General features: G+C 42.0%; 1 long non-coding RNA gene and 1 pseudogene across 1 annotated transcript; one reads left to right on the forward strand and one right to left on the reverse strand.

Moving 5' to 3' along the window:
• The window catches only part of LOC138167963 (zinc finger protein 850-like), a 58,502-nt pseudogene extending 50,424 nt beyond the window's left edge, over window positions 1–8,078 (reverse strand).
• LOC138167966 (uncharacterized) lies at window positions 8,043–9,554 on the forward strand. Its single transcript, XR_011170005.1, has 3 exons — window positions 8,043–8,167; window positions 8,438–8,620; window positions 9,278–9,554. It is a non-coding gene; the product is annotated as an uncharacterized lncRNA (long non-coding RNA).
• The last annotated feature ends 2,607 nt before the right edge of the window (window positions 9,555–12,161 follow it).

A 12,161-nucleotide genomic window follows, 5' to 3' on the forward strand; every position in this document is an offset into this window, starting at 1 on the left:
CAGAATCTCAAAAGGAATCCAATCTTGGTTAAACATGAATCCTGTCTAGACAAGCTCCCCAACCACTTCAGGCAATCCATTCCATTTCTAAGGAGCTATAATTATTAGGAAGTTTTCCCTAATATCCATCCAAAAGCCTATCTTTATGTAACTTCTTCCTGGCAGTACTGTTTCTACCCTCTGGGGCCATGCAGAACAAGTCTAATCCCTCTTGCCAGTGACATTTCAAAAACCTAAAGACAATTAAGTCTCCTCTATGTTGTTTCTTCTCCAGACATCCCCAGTTCCTTCAACCAATGTTTGTGTGTCATGTTTTTCTGTCTTTTCCCCATCCTGGACACCTTCCTCTGGACTGATTTCATTTGGCAAGGTCTCTCCTAAAATATGGGAACCAGGACTATACACAATACTTAGGTACATTGGACTACGGCAGAAGACAGAGGGACTTGCTAGCACCTCTGTCATTCTTGCTTATTCCCTCTAGGAACTAAATCTTTAAACAGGTGTTTACTTTACCACTCTGCCCACCACTCTTCTCTGGGGCTGAAACTGATACTCTAGCAAGGCTTAGGAAAAAACACCTTTCATATATTCTAATCCCTGGATTCTTTCTGCTTCTTTCTAGGACAGAAAAAAAAAATGGACCCGTGAATAAGAATCACATAGTCTTGAAATCTCAGAGCTGGATAGGACCTTAAAAGGTCATCAAACAATTGATCAACAAGTATTTATTAAGTGCCTACTATGTACACTGTACTAGGCATTGGGATACAAAGCCTACCAGGGAGAGCCCATGTAGAAAATGGAGTTTGACTTTTCTAAGAACTGGAACTGGAAAGTGAGGGGATATGCATCAACTGGGGAATGGCTGAACAAGTTGTGGTATATGATTGTGATAGAATACTATTGTGCTATAAAAATGATGAGTAGGATACTTTCAGAAAAACCTGGAAAGACTTACATGAACTGATGCAAAGCGAAACAAGGAGAACACACAGTAACAGCAATATTGTAAGATGATCAGCTGTGAATGACTTATGTATTCTCAGCAATACAATGATCCAAGATAACTCTGAAAGATTTATAATGAAAAATGCTACCCAACCCCAGAGTAAGAATTGATGGTGTCTGAATGCAGATTGAAGCATACTTTTACTTTATTTTTCTTGAGTTTGGGGGGGGGGGAGTTGGAAGTCTATATTGTCTTTTACAATATGACTAATATGCAAATATGTTTTGCATGACAATACATGTATAACCTATATCAAATTGTTTGCCTTTCAATGAAGGGGGTAGGGAGGAAGGGAGAGAATTTGGAACTCAAATTTTTAAAAATTGTTTTTATATGTAATTAGGGGGAAAATAAAAATACCAAAAAAAAAAAAAAAGCGGATCTTGAGCTTAGCTTTGAAGAAATTTAGCTATTCTAAAGGACAGTGGATAGAACACTGAACCTGAAATCAGAAGCCTCATCTCCATGAATTTAAATCCAGCCTCAGTCTGGGATTAGTAGCTATGTGACACTGGGCAAGTCACAACTCTGTTTGCCTTAGTTTCCTCATCTGTAAAATGAGCTGGAAGAGGAAAAGGCAAACTACTCCAGTATCTTTGACCAGAAACCCCCCAAAATGGGGTCAAGTAAGAGTTGGACATGACTGAAACCACTGAACAGCAACAACAAGAGATTCTAAGAAGCAGAGTGGAGGAGCAAACGTGTTACAGGCATAAGGTATAGACTGTACAAGGGCAATGAGACAAGAGATGGCAGTGTCTTATGTGAGTAACAGTAACAAGGTGAGTTTGGCTAAAATGAAAAGTGTGTAAAAGCTTTGAACATAGCATGTTAACTACATTGCATATATAAAAGTTTTACCAAAAAAAGTTATCAATGAAAAAGTGTCCAGAGTTGAGGAGACAGTTCAGGGTTGTAGATACAGGTCTAGGACTCTTATGTATAGCTAATGAGATTACCAAGAGAAAGTGTAGAGAGGGAAGCTCTAAGACAGAGCCTAAGGGTACATTCAAAGGGGGAGGCTATGGACAGTGTCCCAGCAAAGGATACTGAGAAGAAACAGTCACGAAACTGAGAACAGTGTCATATATAATAAACCTGGAAAGGTAGGCTGGGGCCAAGTTTTTGAAGGACTTTCAAAGCCAGTGGAGTTTGTATTTAATACTTGGGATGATAAAGAGCTACATTGAGAAGGTGATGACATGGTTAGACCTGCAATTTAAGAACATTGCTATGACAGCTGTGTAGAGGATGGTTTGGAGAGGAGAGAAACTTGACACAGGGAGATTAACTAGAAGACTATTGTAATTGTCTAGGCTAGAAGTGATGAGGGCCTATAATAAGGTAGCCATATATATGGGTGGAAAGGGATCAGTGTAAGAGGAAGTAGAAGAAGAAACAAGACTTGGCAACTGAATGGATATGTAGGTGCTTGCTCTGGCAGCATATATATACTAAAAATCCATATGTAGATGAAAGAGATGGAAGTGTTGGGGATGACTGAGGTAGAAAACTTGAATTACTAAAAGGACAGCAACGTACTTAAGAGAGATCAGGAAGACAGGAAGAGGAGAGATCTTAGGGGGAAAGCTAATGAGTTTTATTTGGGACATATGGAGCTTGAGATCCAAAGGACACTCACTAATAGCAAAAAAGGAGAGACTGAAATATGTTTTGTTTTGTTTTTTAATACATGGAAGACCAGAAGCAGAAACAAGTAGAGAAAAGCTTTGAACATAGCATGTTAACTACATTGTATATGTAAAAGTTTTACCAAAAAAAGTTAATGATGAAAAAGTATCCAGAGCTGAGGGTACATTCAAAGAGGGGAGGCTATGGACAGTGTTCTAGCAAAGGATACTGAAAAGGAACAGTCACGAAACTGAGAACAGTGTAATGAAAATCCAGAGGAGAGAGGATCCAGAAAAAGATGGTAAACAGTGTCAAAGGCTGCAGAGGGATCAAGATGGGTGAAGACTGAGAAAAGTCCATTGGATTTATAGATTACAAGATCACTAATTATGTTATATAACAATTTTGTTATATGGGATAGCCATCTGGGAGGGGAAGGAATAGAGGAGGAAATTTAAGGCAATGCAAGAATTAAAGATATCAATGAAAATTTTTAAGGGATCATTGGTAACCTTGGAAAGAGTAGTTCCAGTTGAGTGATGAAGTCAGAACACAGTCAGACTGTCTCAGTCTGTCAGTCTCAGTCAGACTGAGAGGAGAGGAAATGGAAGCAACAAGTGTAGATGGTCTCCCCCCACCAAGGAGTCTGGCTATAAAAGGAAGGAGAGATATAGGGTAATAGAATGAGGGGATGGCAGGATCTAGGGAGGGTGTTTTTTTTTTTAAATTAAATTGTATGTTTATTTTTAGTTTACATCATTCATTTCCACAAGATTTTGAGTTACAAATTTTCTCCCCGTCTTTCCCCTACCCACCACCCCAAAACAGTGATCTCACTGTATACCCACTCCCCCAATATGCTCTCTCTTATATCCTCTCCCATCTCCCCTCCGACTTTCCAGTAGGGCAAGATGGATCTCCATCCCCTAGTATCTGTATATCTTATTTCTCAGTTGCATGTAAAATATATATATATTTAAACATTTGATTTTAAAACTTTGAATTCCAGATTCTTTCCCTTCCTCCCTCATCACCCACCCTTATTGGCAAGATAAGCAATACAATATAGGTGTGTAGCTATGCAAAACATTTCCATAGTGGATATATTGTGAAAGACTGACTATATTTCCCTCCATCCTATCCTGTCCCCCACTTGTTCTATTCTCTACTTTGATCCTGTCCCTTTTCAAAAGTGGGTGCTTCTAACTTCCCTCCCCCCCAACCTGCCCTCCCCTCCATCATCTCCCCTCTCATCCCTTTCCCCCCTACTCTCCTGTAGGGAGAGATACCCTATTTAGTGTGTATGCCATTCCCTCCCTAAGCCAAATTCAATGAGAGTAAGGTTGACTCATTCCCTTTTGCCTTCCTGTTCTTCCCCTAGGGAGGGTTTTTAAGGATAATGAGACCTGGCTGTGTTTGTAGGCAGGCAGCACAGGGGCAGTAGAGATTAAAGATTAGAGAAAGGTGGGAATATCTATGGGGAACCTGCTGGAGGAGATGGGAGATGGCACAAGTAAAGAAAGGGGCTGTGCTGACTAGGAGACCCAAACCAGTTCTGGCCCCAGCCCTGAACAAGAATCCCTTCTGCAACATCCCTGACAAATGGCCATCCAGACCCCACATGGACACCTGATAGAAAGCTCACTGCCTGTCAGAGTAGCCAATTCCACTGCTAGAAAGCTCTAACTTTAGAGACACAGAGGAAACAATACTCCACTCACTTGGAGTAGGGAAAACCTGGGTTCCAATCCTACCTCTGATATGGGCAAGACTTCCCAGGCCTCAGTTTCTCCATCTGTAAAATGGAGATAATAATACCTGTACCCTGTAGGGTTGTTGTGGAACCAACGCTGAGAAAATGTTTGTAAAGTGTCTGGCAAACCTTAAATCAATACATGCACCACTTACTATGACAACTAGAAGTTTTTCCTTACCTTATAGCAAAATCAGTTCTCCTGTCTCTTTGTCCACTGTTCCTCATTCTGCCCTATGGAACTAGATAAAATAAATCTAGTCCTTCTTTTGTTCACTGGAAGAGGGGCTCCCAAGTTGTCCAGGTCCTTATTCCTGACTTTCCCTGCTCTCTCACCCCCTTTGGGGTAGGGCTGCTCAATATGACCCATTTTTGGCATGTGTGTGTATTGGATTGTTTGTAGGAGGTAGGAGGAGGGAGAGGGAGAGCCAGAGAAAAGAATCATCACCGACATAAATCATGGAAAATGTTCAGGCCTTTCAGAAATTTCCCATGAGAAAAATGTATGCCCATAATACAATAAATGTAAGCTCCCTGAGGATAAGATCTGTTTTTCTATTTTTGGTCTGTGCATCCCTTACATTTGGCACGGTACCTTGCACTTAGCAGGCCCTTACTAAATGCTTTTTGGATTGGATTGGAGCACAGCAAAGTTCTAACATTTACAAAAGGAGACCAAAGGGATAAATATATAGTATAGAGACAGAGCTAGAAGAGGCCTTGGAGATCTTCTAATTCAGCTGCCCATTTTATAGCTGAAGAGGAGGATCTTGACTTCATCCAGATCAGTAGTGGCAACAGGATTTGAACCCAGGTTCTGCCTCCAAAGCTCTCTGGTTCACTGTATCCTTCATCTGTGATACCCTGTCCATATGCCTGTGGCCCTATCCAAGCCTTCTGGTTACTGGCTTTCCCTTCAGCACCTCATTCACCTTCCTCTCTACTATTATCCTCAATTTCACATGTGGGCACATGCTGATGTCTCCTCGATCACCTTGGTCTCTTGAACAGTCAAGATCAACATCTTTGACATCCATAGACATGAGACTCCACCATCACTGATAACTCTGCCATGTCCATGTTCTCGAACTCCACGGTCCCCCCTTTTTGATCACAGTCTCTTATTATTCCATCTCTCCCTGTTTCACCTCTGCTAAAATCTACTATTCTATGTCTGTACCATGGCCTCCAGTCCTCTGATCCTTTTACCTACCAGTCCATCATCCCTTCTCTGGCTTCATCCTTCTAACCTTGCAGTTCTGATCCTACATTTAACTGGTTCAGCTGCACAATTCCCTCCAAACCTGGCTTCTTTGCCCCCTTGTCCCACCACAACCATTCATGCCCTGTCAGGCCTCCACCTGACAACTTGATGGGTTTATTCCTATCATTATCCCATCAGAGTCAATTGAGTGGTTCAGTGGATAGCACACTGGGCCTGGAATCAGGAAGACCTGAGTTCAAATCCAGCCTCAGACACTCACTATCTGTGTGACCCTGGGTATGTCACTTAATCTCTGCCTACCTCAGTTTTCTCAACTATAAAATGGGGATAGTAACAGCACCTACCTTAAAAGAGGATCGAATGAGATAATGTTTTTGAAAGCACTTAGCATGGTTTATGGTATATAATCAGTTCTAAATAAATGCTCATTCCCTTTCCTTTCACTCCCCATCTATCTTCTTACTCCTACACCCATGGAGAAAATCATACAACTGTGTTGACTAAGTTCACTACAAATTCATATTATCTAATCTTAAAATGTCCCTCATCTATGATAAGGTAGCAATTTTTATATCTTTCTATTACTGACTATTGGGCCTGGAGTCAAGAAAAATTGAGTTCAAATTCAGCCTCAGACACTCACTACCTGTGTGATCCTAGACAAGTCACTTAACCTCTGTTTGTCTCAGTTTCCCATCTGTAAAACAGGGATAAAATAGCACCTTTCCTCCCAGAGTTTTTGTGAAGCTCAAATGAGATAATCATCTAAAGCTCTGAACAAGAGCCTGGCAGTATCTAAATGTTAGCGACTATGAATGATTCCATTTTGAACATTTCCTTTGACCTTTCTATGCCTCCCTTACCTCCCTTTGTCTTTTAGCAGATGACCTTGTCTCTTACTTTATTGAGAAAAATGATGCCAACTGCCTTAAGTCCATTATTCCACTCCTATAAATCTTCCCCTTTCTTTGCCTCTTTTGCTCTAAGGTGAGGTGCTTCTTCTCATCCAATGCTCACCTTTCTGTTTGTACCATTAGATTAGAACCTCCTTGAGGACACAGCCTGTTTTTGTCTTTATTTGTATCCCTAGCATTTAGACAGTCTGACATACTGTAGGTACTTAATAAATCTTTGTAGTCTTTCTTGTACCCTTTATCCCATCACTCTTCTTTCTTCCAAGAGCTTTCTTCCCCAGAAATCATTCTCCCTTTCTCACCTTTCATCTCTTTCTTTCTATTAATTCATTACCTACTTTCTACAAACATGCCTAGGTCTTCCCCATCCTTAAAAATTCTTCATTTGACTCTCAAACTCTCACCTCCCTTTTCTACTCTCATTTCCTCATTACCCATTCACTATTCAACCTTTTATCAACAGGTTTCCAACCCCACCATTGTGCTGAGCCTTAGAGGTCAGCCTTTGAGGTTCAACTCCCAGATGAGGAAAGTGGGGCCCAGAAAAGTTAATTACCCAAGGTCTGAAACCCAGGTCCTGACTCCAAATCTAGGGCTTGTTGATTCCTCAATAATTCTGACTCTGTTCTACTCTAACTGTTCTACAAACACATAGAGAACCCCACAGACACAAAGTTCTAGATTCTCCCTCTTTTGAACAGTCTGCCAAAGTACTGTTCCTAAGGTGTGGTTCTGATTCACAACCCTCCTTTGCTCAAAAACCTTCAGTGGCTCCCCAGTACCTTTCAGGTTCTCCTTAGCCTGGCGTTCAAGGCCCTTAACCTTCTGGGTCTAACCTATTCTGTCTCATACTAGTGCCCTCTAGATATTCCAAGTTCCTGACAAACTTAGCTCCACTAATGTCTTCCACTGTATTAGAAGAAATATCTCTGCCTCAGATCGGTGGAAATACTCCCCTGCTCCTACACCAAGGCCCTCTCAACTTTTAAATCCCCCACACCTCCCCTTGCATAACATCCTTCCAACACACACACACTTGCATGCACACCCTTCCAATATATGGGCATATGCATGCATACACGCCATTTCAACATACACATATGCATGCATGGACATCCTTCCCACACATGCATGCACACACATATACCTACATAAACACTTTTCCAACATACACAAATGTACAACGTACACCCTTCCAACACAACACATGTATACCTGCGTGAACACTCCTCCAACACACAGATCTGCATACATATGCATCCTTCCAACACATACATACACGTTTACACAACCTTCCAATACACACACAAACCTATATGAATACCCTTCCATTACATATATGTATATACCTGCATGCACACCCTCCGAACACATGAATATTCATGCATCATGAATGCTTGCACATTCTTCCAATCTACATCCATACATAAACAGATATCTATCCTTGCCCCAACTTACCCAGGGAAGTCAGTTCAACTAACAACAGCCGGAAGTGGGTTCCCAACCAAATCGCTCCTGGCAACAAGAGCCTCCCAATGCCCCTGGCCGGAGTACTTCCGGGCCTGCTCTAGGCTGCTGGGAGGACTCATTCTCTCGCTGGTTCATTTGCTTCCTGGCTTGTGGGTTCCCAGGTCTGTGGAGCTCTAATGGGGGGGAGGGGTCCTAGCCCTTGAGGCTGGTTGGCCAAGAGCCCAGCTCCCTGCTTTGTCTAGTTGGAAAAGGGGGCGGGGGTGGAGGGGAGGGAGAGAAGGAGAATAGTCCGGGACTTGGGCTGGGCTCAAATTTGAGCCCCAAGTTGCTGCTCCCATGAATTGTCAACCACAACCCCCATCCCTGCTAGGTGCCCATTTCAATTCAATCTAATTTACTCAAACATGTTTTGTTTTGTTTTTTAAATTAAGTGCTCACAGGTCCAGTGCCCTGTGCTCTGCAGCACTGGGATTTCAAGGATGAAAAACCACATAGTCCAGGACCTCCAAATGCTTGCAGTCTAATAAGGCAGCTATGGGTACACAAATAAATGATACAAAGCAGAAGACAGCAGAACCCAATGAAAGATCCAGAGTACTCCAGGAAAATTTAAGGTAGAGATCACTTTCTGCTGGGGGCTGTTGGAGGTTTCCTAGAGGAGGTGGTGTCTGGGCTGGGTCTTGCAGAATGAAAATGGTTTCAACTAGCTGAGATGAGAATATCAATCCAGGCCTGTCTATGCATTACAAAGAGGAAGAAGGCAGATCTACCTAGTTCAGTATTGCTGGACTATGGCAGCTCATGAAAGGAAGTGGTAAAAAAATAGGGCAAATTGTGGAGTGTCTAAAGTCAAAGGATCTGAGCAGAGGAGGGAGGGAAAGGGGAAAGTACATCAGTTTCAGGCCTTCATTCAAGGTTTTTAACATTCTGGTCCAACCTACATTATCATATATTATTGCCTTCAGTATATTCAGAGTTCAGGAATTTCCGCTTGGGCAGCGGAGACTAAGGCTACTTTGATCAGTATTGCACTTTGAGAGTCTCTTACACGGGTGGGGAACCTGTGGCCTCAAGATCACATGTGACCTCTAGGTCCTCAAGTACTGCCCTTTGACTGAATCCAAACTTTGCAGAACAAATCCCCTTAATAAAAGGATTTGTTCTGTAAAACTTGGACTGTCAAAAGGCCATACCCAAGGACCTAGAAGGCCACCCCAACCCTTAGTCAGGCATTGACTAGACTTCCTGACCACCTGTTGTGTTTGTTCTAGGTTATCTGGGAGAGGTGGATTCAGAGACTGAGAAGCTACTTTCAGATCTCCAAGAAACTTCTGACCCATTTAGTACCTAGAGGCAGCTGGCTGGATTTCTGAATGGATTGTTTTGGTTAGGCAACACAAATAACCAAATTTCTGTTTATCCCATGTACTCACCAATGGTTATATTACCCTGAGTAATTAAGATGATAGAGTTCTCTTCTATGTGCCCTTGGTAAAGGGGTTAGGGAAGATGACTGGCTGTCAATAAACATTTATTGAGCACCTATTATATGCCAGGGGATACAAATATGAAAAAGACATTCCTTGCCCTCAAAGAGGTTACGATGTAATGGAAACATATGCAGGGGCATGATAGAGTCCAAGTGGGCAATGAAGAGATGATTGGTGTGAGAGCTCTCTGCAAATGGAGGATGGAGGCCTTGGGAGGAAAGAAGAGGAATAAACATTTATCTAGCAACTACTATATGCCAGGCACTACACTAAGCTCCTCCCATGAACCCTCCAATCAGAGGAGAAGAGAGTACTGAGGATATGGATGTGAAAAGCACTAAAGTTGATGAAATCTTGCAGGATGATGGGTTTCCTTGATGATGAAGTTCTTGGGGAATGATGGGGTCCAGAGGAGTACAGCCAGATAGGATATGGAACGTATATGACAAACAGCTACACCTGTGCTTTCTGAAGTGGGACCCTAGAATGATGGGAGCTGAGTCTCAATATATATGATAACCATGATAACAAGGAGTAGGTATGACTAGGAGATACCTCCATAAAGATTCAATATCTCCTAATATAGAGAGGCAAAGTCGTTTTATAAATGAGTGAAAAATAGTTTGTGGAAATGTGTTGACCAGGGATCTAACCATACATTTGGCACTAGCCCCAAGAATCTTTTCACTAGGCTGCTTTTCCCTTGGGAAAAGGAGAGCCAGAATGTATATGTATGCAACCCAGAGTGTGGAGAAAAATTAGATGACTGAATATCACTCAGCCCTTTCTCTGATGAACTGGCTTATTTTATGCATCACTTTTCTCTGGGCAGCATCACTGCCCGCCTACATAAAAGAAATTCTTTCAATCCCCCTGGGACAAGACCGGGACCAAGGAGGTTAAACAGCAATGACGAAAGCTTTGAAATAAATTCTGGTAGGAATGCTTCTTGAGATACACCAAATACAATGACTGTACTAATGCCCCAGGCACTTTCCTGTCTTTTATATTTTATTAAAATTCCCTGTGTTAGGGAATTTTTAGAGAACGACTTTTTAAAGAACCAATACAACTTACTTGGAAAGAATACGAGTGATGCAGCTATGTATTTCACCAGTCTAGGAAAAGAATATCATAGTTTGGGCAGGGTTGGCCTCTTCTCTCAAAGGGAAAATACGTAGATAGATGCAACTGAAATGGATGCAGAGTCAATGAACATGGGTTCTAGTTATTTGCCACTGCTGTATTCGTGAAGTGCCTAAGGTCTGCTTATGTTAGGTTGGTGCCTTTGAAAAAGCCTCCAGCCTCCTTTGCCCTCCTTAATATAAAACAGTACTATCCCTAACTACTGGTAATAATCAGACCTATCCCATAATTCTGGGGGGAGCTGGTTTTTCTGACATTCATCCAGAGTTACATTGCCTCACCAGGAGCAGATCTAATTGTCAAGCAAGTGAATGGCTAGTAAAGCAGATTAGCACATGGATTGTTATGTTTTTGGTACCACACTTACTATGGGGGAATCTTAATTTTTTATAAAAAAAGGACCTGTACTATATTGCATGCAATCACAGAATTTCAGAACTGGAATGGACCGCAGTGGCCAATCTATATGGAAGGAATACCAACTATAACACATCAAACAAGTGGTAGTCCAGACCCTCCAAGGAGGGGAAATACACTTCATTCCACTTTGAGACAGCTCTAATTGTTAGATAGTTTTCATTACATCAAGTCTAAATTTTCCTATTTGCAACTTCCACCCATTGCTCTTAGTAATACAAAGATTTAAGAAGTGTGAGACTATGTTTAAAATCAAGATGAGAACGCTCAACATCTCCTTCCCCTTCTACTTACATAGCCAACACTCTAATTCAGGTCCTCATCACCTGTCAGCTGGACTATTGCAACAGCCTCCTAGCTGATCCTCCTGCCTCAAGTCTCTCCCCTCTCCAATCTATCCTCCATATAGTTGCCAAAGTGATTTTCCACATATGACCATCCCTACCTCCACAACACACACACACACGTACACATACTACTTTTCTCCAATGGCTCTCTACTGCATCTAGGCTAAAATACAGGCTCCTCTATCTGGCTTTTAAAGTCCTCTATAACCTGATTCCAACTTACCTTTCCAACATTATTTGACCTTATTTCCTTCCCTAATCTGTATAGTTCAGTCAGACTAGCTTCCATGCTGTTTTTCACATAAGACTCCTCACTCATGACTTCACACCCCAACTCCCATTTCTGCGTGTTCTCAGATTGTCCCTCAGTGTCTGGAATGCACTTTCAATTTACTGCCACATACTAGATGATTCTATGGAGAACTCACACAGGGCAAGCGTTTACACGGTAGTCAAAAGAAGTGATACAAGGACACTCTCAAGGTCTCTCTCTAGAACTTTGGAATTGCGTGACATGGGAGACACTGACACAGGACCACTCAGCGTGGTATACCCTCATTAGAAAAGGTGCTGTGCTCTGTGAGCAAAGCTGAGTTGAAACAGCTCAAAGGAAACATAGGATCAACAAGTTTAGAGAACCCACCCCAAAAGTTCACATAAACTATTTGTGCCTGACCTGTGGTAGAGCATTCTGAGCTCATATTGGTCTGATCAGACACAGCTGGACACATTGAAAGATGACTCTAGCATAGTGA

Source organism: Petaurus breviceps, unplaced genomic scaffold (assembly GCF_028583685.1).
Source record: "Petaurus breviceps papuanus isolate PSGF00001 unplaced genomic scaffold, PetGlider_PUasm1.0 339, whole genome shotgun sequence".
NCBI classification, from domain to species: Eukaryota; Metazoa; Chordata; class Mammalia; order Diprotodontia; family Petauridae; genus Petaurus; species Petaurus breviceps.